The sequence below is a fragment of the Oreochromis aureus genome, linkage group 22 (assembly GCF_013358895.1).
Source record: "Oreochromis aureus strain Israel breed Guangdong linkage group 22, ZZ_aureus, whole genome shotgun sequence".
Taxonomy (NCBI): Eukaryota; Metazoa; Chordata; class Actinopteri; order Cichliformes; family Cichlidae; genus Oreochromis; species Oreochromis aureus.
In genome coordinates this window covers 9016447-9039772 of record NC_052962.1, presented here as the reverse complement: position 1 = coordinate 9039772, position 23326 = coordinate 9016447, and the positions used below count along the sequence as shown (strand labels likewise).

Genomic DNA, 23326 nt, shown 5'->3' with positions numbered 1-23326 from the left:
TTCTTTTTCAATTAAACATCCATCTGGAAAACAGACATCTCCAGTGAGTGAGGGTTTGTTCAAATGCTTCAGTTCACTGCCCATAAATGCACTCTAGGGCGCTAGGGCTGTCAGGCCAGCTCTTTTTGCTGAATAATATATTGTTCCAGAAATAATTGCAATAAACAATAATACAGTCATTTTAAGACCTCAGAGCACAGATTGCAGAGGAGAGAAAGGGTGCGGGACAGAAACACAGCATGTCTTTTCTGCTCATTTGATTTAGGTAATGTGAAAAAACCTCTGTCTGTATTTTGTTACTTTTGTGCTGTGTCCAGAAATGGTTTTGATAATAATTAATGTCCGTAGCATTGCTTTGATAAAATGTATGTGGGATTCAACAAGTCCAATTTTGTCTCGAGGATACAAAATTCACAATTCTCATGGAAGTCCTAGGCACTCCCCACCTTTGTGCTGAAACCATAGTACCTTCACCATTCAACATAAAGTCATCATACAATGACCATACTTAATTAAAATGAGTAACTAAATTGACGCTGTTTTTCTTAACATTTACTCAGTAATATAGTTTGTTTCCATGTCTTTGACCACACAACGATGTACCGGAGCAAACGTGTTTTGTTTTTCTGTTTGACTTTTCTAAGTATGGAAGACGTCTGCACTGGCAAGCGCAAAGACTCATGAGATGGTTAATGTTTAACTTCAAATTGTTAATTTAGTAGTGTTGTGATCATTATTTCAGCCATGTTGTGTTTAGACTCTGATTCCTGTGAATGTGTTATGTTGTTTCTAGTGCTGTGCGCACAGATTTAGCTAGAAATGGGCCACCGTGACTGAGGCTTCTCTAGCAACTCACTCCTGGTCCAGGTTTGTATTCAAGGCTGTAACACCAGTGTTTCTGTGATTGTGCGGTGTATGGGGCACATGCAACAAAAACTGAAACCTCAGTGTCTCAACACAAAATAATCTGTATGATTCTCAGTAACACTTTGTGAGCTTACTTACAGTCACATTTGTCTAAAGTGCATTTCATTATAAATTATGTAGAATTATTGTATTTTCACCCAGTTTTACAGCAACAACAGCAATGACAAATTCTTTGGTAAGTCATTTCTCAGCTGGCTTCAACAAATAAGAAACATATATTAATACATTAATTATTCTAAAAGTAGAACAAAGATGCTTTATCATGTCATCCACATTTACCTTCTCTTCACCTAACCTAAAGCCTCTCTCTCATCCACCGTTCACATTACTCTGCCTCAGTCTGCAGCCAGATTTGTCTGATCTGCTCTGAATAGTTCTCCACACTCTGCCCTGGGTTAACATCTCATCCATGGCAAGTTCAGCCCTGCAGTAATTATTCATTTTTTATCCAACTGCAGTCCTATATATATTTATTAATCAATCACATCTAGCTAGTTGGTTCATGTTTGTAATAGAAGATCCATGCACACAGCATTGCAAGGTAAGTGGATGTTTCCTCAGCTGCTTGTGCAGCTTTCAAGCTGCCACAATTCTGTTCCATCCAACAACGCTCTCTTATCAGGTCCTATGAATCCTACTCAAATAGGGGATGCATGATACCCTAGATGATGGAGATCTGCTTTGTTGGTCAGCCTCACCTGACACCACACCCTGAACCCACTGCTCCACCCCTCCCCTGCAGCTGAGCCAGAAACCATACCCTGCCACAATGTTATATGAAAATGTGTGCAAACAACATATGTTACAAGGCAATCATGCACGGAGCAAATTTTAAGAGTAGCATTTTACATTGATATGTGGTCAAAATAACTCTAAGTATAAGTGATTATAGGTATAAATGGCTGCAATGACCCTTTTCCTTTGTATCCCCCTTTGTATTATAAATTGACCAATTTTAGGAAAAGTCATGAAATATCAGATGATGACATTTTATTTAAAGAGTGTTACATGATTTGTAAAATGCCAAAGAGTCACAATAACCTGTAGTGGTGATGCAAACAGAGAAAAATAAACCATACAATGGTGATTTGAAAACTAAAGGAAAGGTGAAAAGTAGACATCGAGTTGGGATTGTTTGTTTCAAAAACAGCTTTCATACTCAAGAAGAAACTTGAACATAAAATTGATTTATTCTTCAGGTGCCCGTGCTTTGACTTCAGAGATTACACTGGGATTCGCATCAGCAGCAAGGAGTCAGTAACATAAAAGGAATTAAACCAAATTTGGGGGATTTAAAGAAGGAGAACATTACTGGAGCAGAAGATACTGACAGACAGGCACTTTTATTTATCTGCAAGTCAAACCTGTAACTCTTTTGAAAACTGTAATAACTGTAATAACAGAGTTTACATACATCACCTGCATGTAAAAGCAGGGTTAATACAACCAATGTGTTAATTGTTATAGTTATTGCTTTATATCCTAGAATGCTAACTAACCAACTAAGGTCATGTTTAAGTGGGAAAACATCTTTCACGAGGGGGAGGCCAGACTATTAGCATTGCACATTGATGAAAAGCTCGACTGACTGACTGTGACTGGTGATTATGAATTTGTCTACTTTCATCACATTCACCCTGGTGGAAAGCTACAAAGTATTAAGCTTATACAAAGTCTTTTCATGCACTCAGGAGGAAATGGAAGCAATAAAAGAAGCTAAACCAAATTTGTAGATAGCAAAGAGAAATTGTCAGAGGTGGATACAGGAGATCACTAGCCACTGGAGATAAGGAAAAACTCAATAATGGCGATATTATCCTTTAAGCTGATTACTAGCCCCCATGAGATGGACTGACCTAATCTGACAAAGAGATTTTGTGTGTTTACTTGGATGATGAGAAAGTTGCAGGTCTGATTCAGATATTTACTAGATGCAACAGAAGAAAGCAGTTCTTTTCTAAGAACTCCGGTCGTTTTATTAACCGGAGGTGAGCATCTGCCTGTTTCGCCTCCTCCTCCTTCTATTCTTTTCTGCAGCTCTGCTTTGATAACAACATCTGTGACACAAACTTGATAGAAGAATTTGGCTGTTTGATCAGTGGAAATGAAAACGATACAGTTTGTAAGCCACACAGGCACTAGTCTGTGTACCCAATTCTAAGAAATGAGATGAAGTCTGTCCTGCTGTGAAGCTCAGCGGGTAAGTCCAGCACAACAGTGAATCAAAAGTTGAGTAACACCACCAGCTGCAAATTCATGTCTTCACTCACTGAAAGAAAGTTTTATAACAGAATCTGGACTCCCACCTGTGGCGTGCACCAATCCAGTTTCTCAGAAATTACCTTTTCATACATTCAATTATGTTTTTGCAACATAAGGTAACAGGTAGCAAAGGCAAAAAAGGAAAGTCAGGGAAAGTTTGTAATTTTGTCTAAATGTAAATAAGATACCTTAATATACCATTGTCTGCAATCCCTACTCTTAATTTCAGTTACTAAACTGACAACTTATTCAGCATTAGTACTGCATACATTTTTACTCCAGCATCAGAGAACTAATTTTGTTAAACTTACACATACATCCACACTGAGCTGCACTATTAAAAAGGCGCCAGAGCCACAGGGTTGATCTGTCCATATAAATAGAGCATGAACAGTATAAAAAATAGACATAGCTTCTGGTTGTAAAAGGGAAGCAGTGCAGAAGTGCCTATCACCCAGATAATTTTTAATGGCATGAAGGGGGCGACACTCTTTGGGTTGTATAGAAGTTCATGGGAAAACAGCTCTTGGCTTCCTCGCTCTGTCACTCAAGTAAACATTTTCTTGATTAGTTTCAGGTCTTGTTGAATAAATTATGAAGTTCAGTTTGTGACTTATGATCATTATAAGCATCAGAAAGGAAGATTACCCAGTGATTGCTAACGACTTGTCGTCATTAACAAGTCGTTAGCCAATGAGCATGCAGTGTCCTCTGTCACATCCATTTTCAAAGGAAAGACATGGTGATGGTCAAAAAGCCTCACCTTGAAGCTTCATAATGCGGATTCACTAACTAACAAGTAACATCATGGTGCTACATCCATGTTTTATACTGTTAATGCTTCCGTATAATAAGGGACTCTTCTAAAAATGTTCTTCTAAAAACAAAATAAAACTATGAGAATGTAAAAGAAATAAATAATAAATAAATAAAAACAGCCTGCAATATGTTAGAAATAATTTAAACCCTATATTTAATTGAAATAGTACAAATTGCTGAGAGTAGGACAACAATAAACTGTTTGGTTCATTAGTAACATGACTGGGTGTGAAATGCGTTTCAGGAGTAATGACAGGGAGAGAATCAAGCATTGCTTATTTCAGCAGGACAATACAAAGCTACAAAGAGCATGGGTCCTTACTAAAGTGAAAGGCTAAAGTGGGCTGTCTGATATCAAGGCTGGTTAAATTTTGAAAACATTTGACACTTTTAAAAAAATAGATAAAAGAGCTAACAAGTGATGTAATGTAGTGGTAAACAAGCTTCTTTTGCAGCTTGTTGGAAACATGTTACTGGCATTATTTTCTACGCAGTTTAAATAATTTGCAAGGCATCTCTGGCTTGGATGTTATTGCCCCACATTATCTTTAGTAAGTATTAATCATTTTAATAAATTATAGCCCTTTTTAAAATTTACTTTCGCTAATGCTCCATGGTACACCCAGATAACACATTCATTTAACGGCACTAACATACAGAAATACCAGTGATCCTCAAAGCTCCAGTTAAAACTATTACCACACAAATCTACGCCCTTAAGTATGATATTTTTCCCCACAGCATTAGATTTAAAAAAAAGAAAGAAATTAAATATTCAATTGCAGCCCAAACTATAATGAAAACTCTAATCAGAGTCTAGAAGTAATATAGCAGTAGGATTTAACCAAAACAGGGGGTTGTTCTGAGATGAATGACTGTGCAGACACAAGCACACCAGGGGAGCAAAGCGGCCAGCAGCAATAATAACCGCTGCAGTATGTTCTGAGTGCTGGAATCCCATACCAATGGATATAGCAGCTCATTTGCATGTTTGCAAGGTTTTGGGTCTGTGCAGTCAGGTGGCAAAGCAGACTCCCCTTTCCACTAAAAATAACATCCAATTTATCTTAATTATGCAAGAAGATGCACTCAGCTTCTTAAACTTATCTGAAAAAGCATCTTATGTTTTTATGTTCTTTTAAAAAAATTTTGGTTTTAAAAATGTTTCACGTGGCTCAAATGTTGCCTTTCACCTTTTTCCCCCTCAAGGATTATCCCAGCAAAAGCAACGTCTGCATACATACAGCACAGCTGCGGAGAGCGGGTCTGCTAAGGAAAATCAATTTTACATCTAAACATGATTTTCTAGAACATTTTTCTGTAAGAATATAAGCCAACCTCAATTCACATTTATTCACGAGAAATTATATTACAGGTATACCAATAAAGCAAATAAGTGTGGATCTACTGTCTGCAAAGCTCATTTTTATATACGACAAAGCCCGATGATACCGACGACAGCTCTAAACTTTACCCATGTGACTGCATAGAGGATGCAAATCTCTGTATAATGGGTGGTTTCTCAGTTCAGCTTTAAATGCGATCTAAGATATGATATGCTTAAAAGCAAAAAAACCCTTCTAACTCACTTTCTTGCACAGGGGTGGATGAAAAATCAGTATTAAACCCCTATGTGTCCATACAGCCAGAGGCAGGCTAGCTCAGCTTTGCATAAAAACAGCTAGACGAACTCAGCCCAAAGCTAACAAAATCCTCCTACCAGCACATATAAAGTTCAGACTACTTGGTTTAAAACAGCAGAGTAAAAATGACACATTGTGGATTCATGGCAGGTATTCAGTTTTTTATTTTAAGGTGTTTTATATTGTAAGTTATAGATCCTGCAATATTACTGTGTTGTTCTGATTGTCCTCCCTCCTGTTTTGGCTTTTACATAATTAACAATGAGTGAAGTTTAGGGGCAATCGTTGTCATCATAGCTGGAGAAACAACACCTGCAATTAAATTTTTCACTCGTTATGCGTAGACACATTTATTCTAATAATTATTCACTGTAAGTCCCAATTAAAGCTGTGAAAACTGCACTCTTTATGTACATACAATTAACTTCCTGAAGCTGCTGTAGGTTTTTATGGCACCATTTTAAAAAACAATAAGGAAGTATTAACAAGGACCCATAATAGCAGACACCCTAAATGGTGCATCGTTAAGTGGACATTATAATGCTATATAGTAACTCTTTGAACACTCACAGAGAAGCAGCTGAGTAAATGAGCGGGGAAGAGACTGCATATCATCAGTGTCCCACTTCAACAGCTAATGTGGGGCACAAAACACAGAAAAAGAAAGAGTGAGGAGAGGAGGACCACAAAACTCGAGCTACCCTCGCTTGTTTTAACACCGTATACACTATGCCCAATAACGACTATTTATCAGGCTATTACAGCTGAAGACTGTAAATCAGCTTACATCAAATTGCAAGTGTTGTGAAACAAATCACATGTTCATGCGTCGGGCACCTCAACCATGTGTTTATATACCACTTTGCATTATCATTAGTTATTATTAATCTTTGGTTCTCTTCCACGGTGTGTCTTTTCTCCTGTCTCCCTCCCCTCACCCCCAGTCCCTGAGCCTGAGGTGAAAGGGTTTTTCCTTCCCACTCTCACCAAGTGCTTTCTCATAATGATCTGATGGGGTTTTCCCTGTATTATTATCCATTCGGTATTTTACACTATAACGTGCCTTGATGTGATTTGTTGTCGTGATTTGGCACTGCATGCCCGCTGCTATGCAACAATGCCATGTTTTGCATCTTCCACAGTGACAGTTCAGTGTGCTGCTGCTGCTGCGATGTATTAATGACTTATCATCAGGATGTGAAAAAGGTCTAATTTATTAGTTGAACAGTCCCATACATGTTATTATTTGTTGAGACAACTGTTGAGCTGAAGCTGCTGCAGAAGGAGGTATCTGGATTGAGATTGATGGAGGCTGAGTTTGAGCTAAATGCGTTCTGTGCTGCTTATAAACGACATCCTTTAGGGACCAATATAAACTGCTACGTTCCTCCATGATATTCAGACTCATATTAAAAGTAGCTGGCGGAGCTTCGGCTTTTGTTCCTTTGTGCCAAGTTGTGCACTGAGTGAAAGAGGACAGGCTGCTTAGGCATTTGTTGAATTATGAAAATGCCATTGTAAAAATCTGACCTGTTATCAGATGCTGATTAAGCAGCATTTGTATATTTTAATGTAGTTTATTCTGATAATTAAAAGGGTATTTATTGACCTATTGTCCTGCCCACCATGAAGGTGATATAAAATAGTGAAAAAAAAGTGAGGAGTTGGGGTAATTACTCAACCCTGCCATCTGAGTTGGGGCAACTTCTGAAACTTTTTCTTGTGTTATACAGGAGGTAAACTGCATCCCTTTTTGCATATCTTTAAAAGGCAAGCTCACTCGCCATTTTAGTCAGATTGAGCCAAGCTCTAAATCTAGATCCATCTGATCTAGCTAGAGAAGAGGAACTAGACTTGTGCTGCCACCTTTTTTTCTGGCTCCTTTGGGGTCTCACTCACACCCCACTTTCTATAGTGTACAAAAGTTCGGCTCTCTATTGCTTGCCCATAACCACCATGCACGTTTCCCATGGTATGCGACCGGGGCTCTGTCTGACACTTTCTTTACTCTCACACAGGCTGTTCGTGCAAGACTGGCTATGGGGTCAAAAACACCCCCTAGCCATGCCCTAACTCCCAGCCAGACAACCATATTCAGTAAATGCACGATATATGTTATGTTTCTGAATAATCGTGTTAAATAAGCAAGATAACATGTTCCTGGAAGGGCACTTGGACGGTGCCCTTTAACAATGGGTTGCCACAAAAGCTGACTGGCTATTGATTTGCCTCTGTTCCACCTTTACCCAAATTTCATGAAATTTGGCTCGGCAGTTTTTACATAACCTTGATCACAAATACTTAAATTAATGGAAAACATACCTCTGCTTTGGCTCTCGCTTTAGTGGAGGAATGACACTGGTATGCTTCTTGAAGTGCTACATCATGCCACAGGCCGGACAGGGGCTCTGGTCAGTGTAGAGGGGAAGATGAATGGCTCCAAACACCAAGTTGTTTGAAGTGAAAATCTGCTGCCCTCTGGAAGAAAAATACACTGCTAATGTCAAAGAAGAATTTCATCTTTCAACTTGACAACAACCCAAAGAACACAGTCAAGTCAACCACCCAGTCAGCCTAAAGGATGTCTTTTTCCTGCATCCCTCCATTTGTACAAATTCTGTGGACAGATTCAAAAAGAAAACTGCATATAGGCTCATGAGCTGAAGACACAAATGTGGGACAATTTCTAAATCAGATTACTTGGGTGGTAGAAATCTTTCTAAAAAAGTCATGCCTATTATTGAAGCAAAAATGATGGGATGTTCAGCATTACGCAACGACTCAGGTTTTGCTTCCTCTTTTTTAATACATTGCCCAAAATTAGCTGCTTCTCATTTCTACCTTTTGCTCTTTATTTCAGCATATCCGAAGGAAAATGGAAAAATCAGCTTTGATTTAATAGGGTTTCATTCCAGCCTACAAGGCAATAAATACTAGAAAATTAGAAAGAGTCTGTACATTTCTGATATCCCTGGTATACCCATGCAGAAGCCAGCCAGATGTACTTCCAATACTGATTACAGAACTGAAGACAGTAATTATTCATAACCATTTCAGAAGCCAACTAGCATGTCTGTGTTGCTCTGATGAAGACTGGTGCCCATTCTCATCCATTTCAAGGACTTGCATTCGAAGGAAACATTAATAAGCTCGACTGCAAAGGAACAGTGTTCAGAAAATAAAAGTTTTTAAAATTATAAGACGGTTATGAGAGGTTTAGAGCACTAATAAACTCTCTGTACAACGAATGCTGACAAAGTGACACAAATTAGTTGTGTACGATTTATATGCTGTAAATGAAGGTGTAGCTTTTGGTAGTCCAAATGTCCTGATTTAGAAAAACTGGCCCAGTACAAATGTTCAACATAAGAATTTTTCTGTTAGCCACAGCTATTACGCTTTACTATAGTCAACCAAAAGCTTAATGTTAGAGGGCTGTCTGTTTGATTGACAAGTGTACCGACACAGGGAGCTGGAGCTGATAGCTGTCTACTGGGCCTCATCTGGTCACTCAAGTTTTGGACCAAAAGCACTCATGTTGAGGCAAAGTCCAAAACCGGTGCATGACATCACAAAGGCTATGTCCATCTATTATATATACAGTGTAGCCAGTTAAAAAGGTACATATACAGAGTATATTGGTCCAACTGTATTTATTCACAGTTTATCTTGTTGTGAAATGAGAAAATCAAAGCAGTGCCTGTGCATAAACACGATATAATCAATGCTGGTTTACACTTTCAAAGGTTACATCAAATCAGTGTGTATGAAACTCAATGATTACTCATGAGGTGTTTCAACTGCTATACTGGGATTAACTGAATTGCAATGTTACAATGTTACAAAAATTGGTTTAGTTTCAAAGCTGTTTTCATCAGAGAAAGCTGTACCCAGTCAAAAGGTTCAGAAAACCCACCATTTGCTATCTACCCAGCATCAAATGACAGTCTTATTAGTAACATGCTGGGCAACAGTGGTGATTACTGCACAGTAAAAGAACCGATTCCCTTCCCTGAGGTGTTAGCGCTGACACAGAGCTTATAGGCGAGAGGATATTGGACTTGCAATTACAAGTTACCAGAAACATGACTGCAAATAATACCCTGTAGCTGTCATTGTCTTACAAATTCACTTGTTGTTGCTGTCCATGCAACGTTTGAGCAACATTAAGATTAACTTCGGTTACCTTAAAGACTGGAGGGGGACAGCAATATAGCAGGGTTATTTCTAAAAGCTGCCAAACATCCCTTTGACAGGGTAACTTATTCCCTGTCTTTCAGCCCACTGAAGTAAGCTAACTTCTTCATCTCCATATTTATAGTCACAGGCAAGAATTCCCAATGTCACACCAATGAGATAAGAGGGTTTTCCATCCATCCATTCATCCGTCAATCCATCCTCCTGTGCATATTCCAATTCAGGTATTTTTGGCATAGCAAAAATCTCTGTTTTTCACTCCACTGGTCCAGCTTGTATCATAATAAGCTCCTCATTACGAACCTAAATCTCAAATTTGGCTTGTCTCAGGTATTCTAAGTGCTTTGGCAGTTAAGCAAACAGGAGTATTTACATTTCTCCCTGCTCATTATTCCTGAGATGACCTCCAGAGCAAAGTAAAGCTACAGTGGGCCCAGTCAAGGAGAAGTCCTTTCCATTGAGCCAAAGTGCAGAGTTGCAGAGCTGCTGTTTTTCATAGTATGTTTAATTAATGAAGTGTTATTAACGGTGGTTGCAGCGAAGCGTTAGGGGAAGTAATGATTTCACTGTCAGTAATTATAGCAGTGATAGGCCTGTTTATTCCACTTAGTCTTCATCTGGCAGCAATTTGCTGTTTTTGTTATTCTTTATGGTTTGTCGATTTTTATACATATATATTAAATGGACTCTTGCAACTTAGTTAAGACTAATTGTTGCCGGTGCTTAATATCCTGCTGATAATAACTCACTTTCTCATCGATGACATACTTCATATAATATACTGATATGCAGAATTCGTAGGCTGCTATCATAAAGCACACGCTGCTGAAGCTCTGCACCTAAACACAACATTTCCTGGAAAAATAAACAGCAAAAACAACAATTCAAACACATCCACATCATCCCCAGCTCTGTTGTAATGCGTTAACGTTTTTTGCCTACGGCTGCAAACACAACGCAACTCCAAAGCGTTTTTTAAGCGCTTCTTCCATTGCTCCATCCATCAAGATATGGCACGTTGTCTAAATCCGCTTTACATCTCAAATTCCCATTGTGATCAAAAAACAAAGGCACGACACATTCGGGAATTACTGTGAACCCTAGATGCTGGAGCTGCAAGACAAAAACAAAGCTTCTGACTTTGTGGCACAAAAAGACAGAGGTCTTTTGTCCTCCGGAGCAGGGCGACGCTAGGCACGTTTTATCAGAGGTTTGCTTGAGTCATACACAGGTCACACCTGCTTGGCCTCTTCTACAGACTTTATGATTGGCCATTATGATTGCTGCAGATTTGGACCGGTTAGTCAAGATTAATGGGGGTCAAAGATGGATTTTCTCACGTGGCAGAGACGCATCATGACTCAATCACGCATGGGAAAAAAAAATGTCACACTATTCCAGCTTACTCTGTGGGATCCTGGTGTGAGTTTCCAGCGCGCTGTGAAAAGCAGCAGCATTCTCTCTTGATTGAATCGCCGCCTTTTCTCCGCAGTTTCTGCACTGAATTAAAAATTTAGAATGTGGCTTTAATTGATTTGAACATTCACATTTCCCCCCACAAAGAGCAAAATAGACTTAATTACACAATTGTTCTCTTATCTGCTCTGTACGCTGTGGAGAGAACCTCTCTGATGCCAGCTATTGTTCAGTCACAGGCTGAACTTATTTTTCCTCTGCAAAGCACAGGTAAACAAACCCTGCACAGACTGCGCTTGGTGTTGATGTGCTGCCACCTCACATCGCCTGAAGTGTTAGAAATCCGAAACAAAGAGGTGTGATGTGTGACGACGTGTGTATCAAAAGATTACACTAATTTTTCAGAACCTTTCTTTCATGCCGGCTTCCCCCCAAAAAACAGAAAAGAAAAAAAAGGCTTGCTCAGCTACGTAGCATGAAATAACCTTTTGCAGCTGTTTTTCAGCTTTGCTGTTTCAGCAAAGTTGTCCTGATATGGTGCCCACCCTCTTCCCCTCTCCTCTATCTGTCTGTCTCCGCTGTCTGCCTTCGTTTAAGAGGCCACAGCCACATAATGCCAAGGCCAGCGGCTTTGCTGGGAGCACCTGGTGAGTTAAAGGCTGGGCCAGGTGGTACACAGCTTTGACTGCCAATTAGTGTGGTGACCATGTGAGAGCTGCCCGAGATAACTTCTAATTAACGATGGACCTCCGAGGCATAACAATTAGCTTTTCCTTCAAATAAATCCACAAAAAATGTATCCACGTGTCAAGCCCACTGACTAAATGACTTTGTGCTGGCAAATAAAACCCTCATGAAGACAAAACAGCAGTTAAAGTTAAGTAGAAAGTAGCTGCAAATGACAGCCTGTATATCATAGTGACTTACTGTTGATACGTATTGTAACAGTAAGTCTCTATTAAAGGCAGAGAATGAAGGCATTTTCCCTGGCAAGGTCATAGATACTGTGGTCCTGTCAACAGGACTATAAGTAGAATGAAAGGAACCAAAGATGCTTTACATTGAGAACGACACTGAAGTGCAGATGCACGCTTTCAGACTAACTGATTGGACCAGAAAATGATTAGACAGCACTGGAACAATTTGCGTAGACAATGCCAAGATGAAAGTCAAGGACGGGGCGCGTGCGTCCATGGGAAAGACAATAAAAAAATCACAGGAAGAACTCCCGAGGACGCCGCTGTGATATGGAGATGTATGGTTATGTCGCTGGGAGGAAACATCTGCCTGCACGATACAGTATGGCTTTACATAATGCATCAGCTGTGGGCTGCCTTCCTCTGCTCCTCCAAAGGCACCTGCCAATAAGCATTATCAAACAAGCAGTCGCGGATAAAAAGCCACGCTGTAATTTTGACAAGCCTAATTGCAGGACTGATGTGCAGTCTCGATGTTGTTGATTGCACTCGGGAAAGATTACGGCAGCAATCACAGGAACGGCTCGCTTTGTTGCCGCATTCAAATTGTCATTTTGTAATCGTCTGTGATTAAAACCTCAGAAAGGGGGGGCAGCCAAGGTGCTTTTTTTGTAGATTCGCGCATACAGTAAACTCCAATGCATTCTCCACATGTGGCCAGACTACAAGAAGCCTGTTTATCCTGGAGAATGGTGCTGAGGTGTTTCTTGGAAAATAGCCAGGACTGCTAAGTGGAAACAGAGGGCAAATCAAAAAGCCGGGGAGAAGTCCGAAGGGAATATTGTGAAGGAAAAAGACTGTGTGACAGAGCACAGAAGCCTGAACAAAAGACACTAACTATTAGTGAAATACCCTTGTACAGGCTGCAGATGCATGTGGCCCACCACCCCGGGGAACTGGAAACATTTTTTTGCTGTTGCTGCTGCTGCTGCACTCTCGGTCCCAGACCTTGCTCTAAAGCTGTGTACTTAAAGGGCCTGATTGGGTTTGTGGTGAGCCACGGGGATTCCTCTGTCTGGAGCGGAGACTCTGAATGCCAGAGCTGAATAACTGATTACAGTAAAGCCTCCACTGACTTAGCACAGCCTTCACACCGCCGCAGCTTAAGACCAGAGGAAATACCTCGCAGGAAAGATCTGAAAACAAAACTGGAAGTCAGATTGTTAGAGAAACTCGCTCAAACTTTGAACGAGCTGTTAGCCACGCTCATGGAACGCTATACGTTCCCGCTCGCCACGGCGTGCTTTGAAGTAGAAAAAGCAGCACACGACTGCGGCTGCAGTTTCGTCAGACTTTTTGCTTGTAGCGTGTCTTCATCTGGCTGGCAGCTGGTGAGAGGCAGCCATGATTCACTGTGACTCATTGCCTCTTCCATGCACCATTGTTGAAAGGAGCTCACAAAGGACTTTTCATTCTGAAGAATCACACCTTTCTTTTAAATTAAAAGACGCACATTAAGATGAGACGGCCGACAACGAGAGCTGTCCGAAGTGCATATTATCAGGATAACACACATTTCTCTCCAAACAGCTCCTCTATCTTATACAGCGTAACAAAGTGCAATTGCTTATGGCGACCACATTTTCTAGATGTAATTGGGTTCCTTGATAACGGATGCCACCAAAAGCAACCCATCTCCATCTCTGCCACCCTCCTTTCTAAATGCTGCAGCACGGGTCCCCCACCCACCCACCCCAAGGTCACGCCATCCAGTCTGATTGGCGACATGATGAGGAACTGGCTGAGCTAATGGGTTCTACTTGCTTATTATTTATAATGGCAAGGAGAGGTTTCAGGAGAAAATTAACCAGCCTGCTGGCAGACGCCTTCATTAGTAAATGAGGTGACGTCTCGTGCAAAATACAGATCATTACAAAACTCATAAACCTGGAGTTTATGAACACTGGGATATTAAGCAGACAATAGAACCCGGAGTGATTAATGTTTACAACAAACTGAAAGGATTTCTGACAGCGAACATTGTTGCTTTAACTTAATGAGCCTGCTTGCAGCATCCCCCAGACAGCTCCTGAAATGTACTCAGCACAGACATGTTTCCCTTTCAGTAGAGGTGGGCGGATCGATCCAAATATTGACAGTCATTGATACCAACACTGGTATTGGACTAATACTGGCATGATAGGATCGATAGTTTGTTTCTATCCTGTAAGTTCAGTATATAGCCAGACTGAATTGTGTTTTCTATATATATATATATATATATGTATATGTAAATATATATATATATATATATATATATATATATATATACACATACATACAGATATATATAGTGGAAATGAAAACATATACCTCAAACATGAACCTTTCTGCATTTACTCTTTTATTCATAGCCTAGGGCACATTTAAACAACAGAAGTTAACCATAAGTGCTTTAGAAACAGCTACATTTAAATTCTAGGTCTCCAAAAAACACACAGTTTGAAAATTCACGAAAAGTTGACAAAGCTGACCCATGACATGCTGCTCTCGCCTACATAAGCTACCTTTACAAGTAAAAAGTATCGGTATAGTCAGTACTGACCCTCTTGGTACCTTTTTGGCACTGGTACTGTATATTCAACAGTTACTCTGAACGCAGTGAATGGTCCATACAGCACATCTCTGTTTTCTTTCGATGGTTAGATCGGATGAGAGGATGAGAGTATAAGAGGATGAGTTTGTCCTTTTGGTAATTTTTTTCTCTTAAATCTCCCATCGAAGAACAGAAATGTGGGAAATCCAATCCAGTCCTCAAAGAGAATAAGTTGTTTTCTCAACATGACCCTACAGTGCGAGCTGTTTCCTTTATTAAGAGATATTTACATAAAAACAAATATGATTTATGGCCACTGATAACTGTTCTCCTAACTGTGCACATTTCAGCATGACACTTCCTCAACATTAGAAAGCATGCATCTCTTTTCTTTCAGTGCGCAACTTCTGAATAATTGTGCAGATTTTGTTATTTTTGTTGCAGCAGAAAGTTGCAGCGCAACAATCTCTCAGCCTCACTTTAAAATACTTTAAAAACCTGCACGCGCGCCGCTCACTGTCACCAAGCTTAAAAGCTATACGCTAGAATAGGACGTGATTATTACCGCAGTCCACACAGTTAGAGCCACGCGCGGTGTTCCCACACTCACCTAAAGTCAGTCCCCGGAGCTGCGGGCGAAGTCCCGTTATTCCCGCGCGGAGTGACGGCGGCTTCAGCTTCAGCTCCACAAACAACGGAATAATGCAAATCAGTCACAAGCCACAGCTCCAAAGCTCCAATTTAAAGGAGCAGGGAGGAAGAGGGGGGATAGCGCCAACCTCGCACCGTTGCCTGTTTGAATGTGACAGCGCTGGGAGGAGGTTTACTCCCCTCCTCCTGGAACAAGCGGCACATCCGTGCGTTTTTGCTTTTCTTGTGGTGTGTGTTTCAGTTTGTTTCCGTGAAGGAGGGAAGGCTGGAAACAGGTTTTCTCGCGTAAACGGGCTACACGTTACTCTCCCAGGCAGTGAGGAGCATGCATTTTAATTCCTGAGCGCTGACCATGAGGGGCACAGCACTGCTACGCCCCTCAGCATCCTCACTCGCACACACTTGCATCAGGATGTTTTTATTTTTTCTTCCTTTCCCTTCCTTTGGCATGCGTGACCAGGTCCTGATGTTAGCCTGCAGCTCGGTGCCGCAGGAATCAACAAGCGCTTATAAAGTGATAAAGAATTTATTTAATCAATTTATGGGTCTTTTTTTCATCACTCTCTCTCGCTCATTCCTTTTGTTTTTAAAAACTAGTCCTTTATTAAAATAAATATATAAATAAATGTGAGGGTAAATGACAAGCTCACCTCCAGTTAATATCTGCAGAGAATCTTTAAGGTTAAAACTTTGGAAAGCTTCCAATGAGTTTTGCTTACAGGACCAGTTCGGCTGATTTCCATACTGTACTGTAAGTGCTGCTGACTAATAGGATAATAGAGGTGACTGGTAGCTTAACTGCAGTGAGGTTAAGCAGGGTGAACTCACCCAAGCTGAAGTTCACTCAGCCATAATAGCCTCAGGCCTGCAGAGACCTGTTAGTTTTTCATGCCCTTGGCTAAGGTGACTGCATACCTTCACACCCTCAGGCCATAGGAAAATATTTACTGTCATTGGCTTTCATTGAAAGTGTCTGGAATTATTTTTGCGGCAACCTTTATCAGATCCATCGAGTCAGCCGAATCATATTTCAAGGCCTGCAATGTGAGCTAAGAGTGTGAAGAAATATGTGGCAAATAAGTCATTGATACTTTTTTTAAAGCATGTACATGAAATTAGGTGTAACTACAATGAAATACTGTATTTTAACAGTTAGAAATGGAAATACATGCGGTTTAAAGGAAGCACATTGCTTTGCTTAATCAAAGCCAAGACTACGTCTTTCATAAGTGAAGCCTTGCCTGTAGTTCTGTGGCATGCACTGCATGAGTTCTGAGCCCAGAGACCCCTGAAAGCTGCTGTTTGAATGCAGATAAGTTCATCATTTGATAGAACATTTCCTCTCTGGTTTCAGAGCTGCATGCTGTCTTAGGCTCAACAGATGGGTGGGCACTTGGCTAGATGGGGACTTCAGCTGAACATACACGGTGGAATGATGGCTTCTAGCAGAGAGAGCGTGTGTGTGCAGGGGGGCTGGTGGGAATGGAGTGTGTGAAGAGTGAGGGAGGAGGTGCAGATAATGTGGTTAGGCTGGAAGCCGGGCAGTAGGAATGGAGGTCCATTTAGAGCAATGTCCCATAATATCCTTTTCTCTCTCTTTTTGTCTTTTTTCCCCTGCTCTGGGCAACATCTCTGGTTGTGATGGTAGATGTGGTTTCATTTGTTGCCATGGGGTTTAGGACCAAATATACTGGGTTATAATACTGTGTTTAAAATATTGAAGATATTCATTGTGGTTTGTTGTATTTCCTTGACCTTCAATATTTAACCAACGGTGACAAACATTTGGCCTATGGGCCAGAACTGGCCCCTCAGATAAACAAAAAGTCCTGGTGACATTAGCAGTAATACACACGCATGCAAATGAAAGAAAAGTTATAATTATTTCTCAACCTTGATTAAAATAATTTTTTAAACAAGTTTGGAAATCCATCGTAATCTTAATATTGTAGTTCACATGTAATGAGACAAAGGGAATATAAATAAATGATTATCATCCAGTGGTTTCTAAATATACTGACTTCAATATATAAAACTCTGGCAATGTGTAATATGAATATCTATCTTTGTAATTTTTTTCTTTAAAAAGACGGAAAATAATTAAAAGTAAATTAAGATGTATTATTGCATTGGTGCTCCATCCCCATCTGCAAAATAACAAAACTCTGGACCCAAAATTTCCTCCTATAGCAGGTGAGCACTTCCAGTATCTAGTGTGTAAGTGTGTGAGGATGCACAACACCCACTTTTTAGAGCACTTTGTAGAACTGGTGAGGTTAAAAGGCCCTATGTAAGTGCAGGCCAATTACCTTTTTTACACCAGATATTTTGGCATATCATAGCAGGGAAAGCATAAAGGTGATATCATCAAACGTGACCTCGATCCATACAGGTGAGCTAAAGTATCTGCTGTGAGTCCTATTTCATTCTACTTTGAATGTAACTCAAAATCAAGCAGTTTGCAGTACTGTTCAAGATTGTTTTTTTGTTCTTGTAATTTTAGAATTAATTTTGGCACCAATTAACAGTATTTTTAATTAACTAGTCAGTTTGTTCTCTGAGATGTTCATTGTATTGAACAGTCAGGAGGTAGTTGAGGACAGCTACTCACTTTAAATGGAAAATGTAGCAGCAATCTATACAATTTCAAAACCAAAATGTGAACAATTAACAGTCAAGGGAAATGGCTTATTATATACATATATATGTATTGACTACAGGCTAATAATACAATAGCTACAACCTGCACACAAAGATGTAATGCTAGAGCTTTACATTCCCTAGGCATACTGTATAAAGGTGAGTGACTCAATAAAATAATAGTCTTATTGTTGAAGTCGTTTGTTCTTTTGAGCATCTGACTCTTGGGGAAAGGGGATAAAAAATATTCTGCTTCTACATATCCCTTTTAGCTCTTAAGCTTGAACTCCAGCTTCGGGGTCCGAAAATTAGTTTTGTTAAAGGGGGCATAATGCAGACTTTCCTTTGATGTGGCTCTAACATTAACGTCCCAATTCCTTTGCAGATCGGCAGTCCTGATCTGCAGAGAGGGCCGGGGGTGTCAGCCTGTCACAAGACGCTGTGTGTTGGTAATTTCGTTTGAAGGTGTGAGTTGTGATACACTTTGAAGGTATAAATTCATGTGGATACCCTCCAGTGGTCACAAGCCTCACTCTTGTAACCACTGGTGTGTTTTAAATTTAGAAAAGGCTCATATTTCTTTTTTTCCCTTCTTGATAGGAGAGCTAATGAAACCTAAAGTGTATAGCCATGTGTTTGAGTTTGTTGATCAAAGAAAAATCTGGGGCTGCCTGTCACCCCTTTTTGGTTGTTATTTGCATATTTAATGTTGATGATGTAATAACCTTGAACCCAACAAACTTAGTGCAGTTAGCTAATGCTTCTGGCTCTAGAAGCAGTGCTTGGTTCTGGCTGTTGATAAATTTATTATCTGAAAATGCTAAGCTAAGTATACAAAACAATACCTATTATTCAGTTCTTATAGCCTACTCCTCTTAGTAGTTACCGCTCCATGTAGTTGTCAGCTATATACAGCAACACTTGGGTGAATTTTGATAACATAGGGTGGTCACCAAAATGTACAGTTACTGAAAATAATGACTAGCAACGTTAAGCTATGGCTGTCATGCAAGCGCTAGCTTTTTTTTGGCAACATATATATATGTATATATATATTTGACTTTTTCAGGTTGTGAGTGACCTCAACCAAAGAATCAGGAACACTCTTGTACAGTAAAGACATAAAAGTTAACTCACATTAACCCCACATAACTCAAGAATATACGTAATATCAGTTCCTGAAAAAAACAGTAACTGTTGCTGTTAGCTAGCTAATAATAATATGAATGTTGATGATGCAGTTTATTTTTAAAGCACGCATCAAAGCCAGCATTACAAAGTAAGTCAAAATGAAAAATAAATCAGAACTCAGTTGAAATAGGTCACTCGAGATTCAGGTGGGGCAACATGGTGGCATGGTGATTAGCACTGTTGCCTCGCATCAAGAACATCCTGAGTTTAAAGCCATCATTTGGCCATTGCTTCTCTGTACGGGGTTTGCATGTTGTCCCCATTTCTGCGTGGGATCTTTCTGGGTACTTCAGCTTCCTCCCACAGTCCAAAAACATACAGTTATTCATATTAGGTTAATTTACTTACATTAATGGGTATAAATGATATCTGTCTCTCTGTGTTAGCCCTGTGACAGACTGGTGACTGGGGCCAAAATAGTGTCCATTTAGGGTTGGAAGGCTACAGCATTCCACTTTTCAACTACTGTTAGTAAACCACCTGAAACCATTAACCCAAACTTTCTTTTTCCATTTTGGAAAACCTCAACATACACAACCCTCTAGACTGTGTTACTACAGTAATAGAAGCAATGTATATGATATTACTGATTAAACAGGGCCTTTATCAATCTGTAAATCAAAGCTATATGTCTTTACTGTAGAATTAGAAAACATAAAAACAGCCACAAAAATAAATAAATACATAAATAATTAACTGGTTCATTTTTTGATTGACAGCATGCCTTTGTCCCCAGGTCATGAAATTTTAATGTATGGGATAATGTCAGCTGGTAATTACAAAAAAAGGAGGTAAAATTGGATTTGTGCACTCTCTGCAGTGCCACCAATGTTACTCTGAAGGCTGGGTACAGGGCAATCAATACTGTGAACATTCACAATTCTCCTCAAATGCTACCCTGGAGTTGTTCAATTAACAATGAATGGTAGATGGATTTTGTGGTTTCAAACGGTGTCAGGATTTGTGCCTTCAAAAAAACTTTAAATTCTATTGAATCTGTCAGTTTTAAATTAGGAAGAGTGTTTGCTGGAGAAACAGCTTACAGTCAGCATTTTCCTTTTCATTTTATTTTGTCATTAGACGTCTTAGATTAGAAACCAAGACAATATATTTTGTTCGGTTAAGTATAGTTGTAGGAAAAAAAAGTACAAGCACTGAATTCATTTTATACTGCTGGCAAAATTGGTACAGGGTCTGGCAGGTTAAATGAAGCATAGGTTAATTAATTTCAGTATGTGGGGCTAAGAGGTCGGCTCACACTGGTTTTGAACATCCTCGGAGACGAAAGAGAGTTTGTCTGTTGTCACTATGAGAGAAAGATAACCGATGAAAAATGATCATTTCCACTGAAATATTATTAAATATATATATATGAAAAAACATTCTGTACTGTAAACAACACCAAACAGCAAAATAAAAGACTTGCAAGAATGTGTTTTTTTTTTAAACACAGAAAGTGCGATGCATGCTTGGCTTCAGCTGCAGTATCTGTGCACCAAATAGCAATATCTCCCAGCATGAGTCGTACAGCCCTCTGGCAATATCCTTCTCACATAGAGCCAAGGTCACTTGGCTAACTACAGTATCTCATCTCACAATGCAAAAGGATTACCATTTTTTTGGGCTACTGTCCATTGGGGAAGCTTCCTCACTATTGCTCTTCTTCAATAGCCCCTCCAACATCAAGTGCTGTCGACTCCGAGCTTGTGCTGCCCTTTGTCATTCAGTGTGTGTGAAGTGTTGCTTGTATTCTCGCAGTTTTCCAGGTGCACACCTAATTACACCTGTGGAAAAAAATGAACCAGAGCCCTTTTTGGCTTATTTCCAAGGATAGGTCTTTCACCTCCTCCCACTCATCTCTCTTCTCCTTCACCCGGAGTGAGCAGTCAGGTGTTAGGGAATAAATCCTTCTTTGCTGCTTCTCCTGATAGTTTATGCGGAATTTTATCTTTCAGTGTGGTCAAATAAAATCATCTGCCTTCAAGCTGGTTTGATAAAAATGGTTTCTAAGGAGAGAAATCCCCATAACAACCGTTTTCAAGAGTTTACTTGGCAAGGGAAGTAAGCTTTGCTGTCCTGACAGTGCCATTTTACACTGTATGAGTGTAAAAAAAAAAAAAAGTCAGATTAACAAGCAAAAGTTTCAAAGTTATCCTCACAGCAGCAAACTACTCAAGATTTGTGGATATAGCAACAAATGAATTAAAGTTCGTGTCATGTAATTAATTGCTTTTATTGGCATGTTGGTGTTTTGTGGCTCTGCAGTCATGGGCAATTAGGATTAGACGATTTGAGATATGGAGAATTGAGTGTTGCGGCCGTCTTCCAAGCAACAGCTCCACATGAGAGTGAGGACCCCAGGAGTATTTTACAGAGCGGATTATCAATTCACTGCTGCCAGGAGAAAAACTCTCTCTCCACTGGGAGATGCTGTTATTTCAAATCTTTGTCCAATTATATTATGCTCACAGGGGCTGTGTGCATGTGTGTGTGTGTTTGTGCACGCATGCATGGTGTACATGCAGGTTGAGCAGGCTTGAGAGGAGGACACTGTGTAGTAGGGATATAATCAAAAGTCGTGCTTGCAATCAGTTGGAATAGCTGGAGAGCTGCATGGCTTCCAAGGAGAGATGTGAGTCAGGGTCTCCAAGGAGGAGGTGTTAGAATGTTTTGTTGATGGAAAATCATAATCAAGCGTGTTTGGAGCGCTGGGGGTGAAGACAGAAATGTAGCCCACGGACTCTGTCTTGGTGTGGTCTTGTGAAGTATTGATTCGGCAACAGCTTCGCTTTTGATTTTGAGTAGTTTTTGTTCCCGAAGTCCTTGCCTGTCAATTTGTGAAAGCGCCTCAGAGTTGGTTCACAGCGTGGGTGTTAGATGGGTTATTGGCATTGTGTGACTCTTGCCATGCCTTGGCCTCTCCGAGTCGCTCAACTCTCTTTGTTGTTATTGGAGTAAAGAGCAAAGTTCATTGAAACTTTGCAGAGGCCTATTTATGGGAAAATAAAAACAGATTGAAAAAGCCTTCCAAGCAGTTTGCACAGTTTGTTTGGCTAAGATATGAGTTTTGTCCTTTAGGATGGAGCAAAAGTAAAGGATCACATATTAATTTGAGATAATAAAGAGCTGACCGTGGGAATAAGAATTCAGTCTTTCACATGGGGACAATTTTGATTACTAGGCCACCTGATGATCAACAGGAAAGAAAAAAGAAGATGAAAACAAGATAATTCTTATATGATAAGAATTAAATATAGTGTAGGAATCTGCCCTAAAAGACATTTAATACATGAAGAGTGGCACCTTGGTAAGAATTTAATCATCATTTTGTATTGAATAACAGATTTGCAAAGTGGCCAAACAAGCGCAGACTTCAAACTGTAGATCATAATTAATGATAAATTAAGATTCATCTTTATCTGTTATGATGTAGCAAATTAGCAGACACAGACGCAGGCATAATCCTGCAAACTTGTAACTGGTGATGAAAAAAGAAATTCCTGGTTCACACAATAAAAGGAATACAAACATTATTAAAGAAATAATAAATAATAATAAGAACACTAATAAAAATGTACCACCTCTGGGTTAATAATATGCAATTAATAATAAAAAATAAAATTCATAAAACTTACACTTTGTGAATGCTAGGCTCTTCCTAGACACACTTGCTCCCTAAACAAACAAGCACGCACACACACACACACACACACACACACACACACACTGTTACGTGTCCAAGACCACAAAAAGCTTCCCCATAACATTAACTAAAAGTAATTGGAAAAAAAGGCCCAGAGGCAGCCTGACCTCTAATTAATAAAGAGTCTTCTATTAGCTAAAACTATACACCAAGCAGAGGAGCAACCCCCCCACCACCCCACAGCTAAAACTTTAAAATGAAAAACTATAAAACAGCAGCATAAATTCTAAAAGGAAAATAAAACTAGATGGGTATTTTTCCTGTGCAACCTCCACACAAGGAAATAACCTGCACACATAACAGCATCAGGAAAAGGCACTGAAGATAAAAGACAAATATCAAAAGAGTCTCACGTCTGCAGCAA

At 39.8% G+C, this 23326-nt stretch overlaps 1 protein-coding gene across 3 annotated transcripts in view; it reads right to left on the bottom strand.

Moving 5' to 3' along the window:
• Positions 1-15733, bottom strand: part of LOC116315973 (CMP-N-acetylneuraminate-beta-galactosamide-alpha-2,3-sialyltransferase 1-like) — a 94163-nt gene extending 78430 nt beyond the window's left edge. For all 3 annotated transcript variants that reach the window (XR_005609891.1, XM_039605851.1, XM_031734426.2), the window contains exons 1-2: positions 15388-15733; positions 7974-8129 (exon numbers count right to left, since the gene is read on the bottom strand). The gene's annotated coding sequence lies outside the window, so the exon portion shown is untranslated. The remainder of the gene's footprint in view (positions 1-7973; positions 8130-15387) is intronic.
• Positions 15734-23326: the final 7593 nt, after the last annotated feature.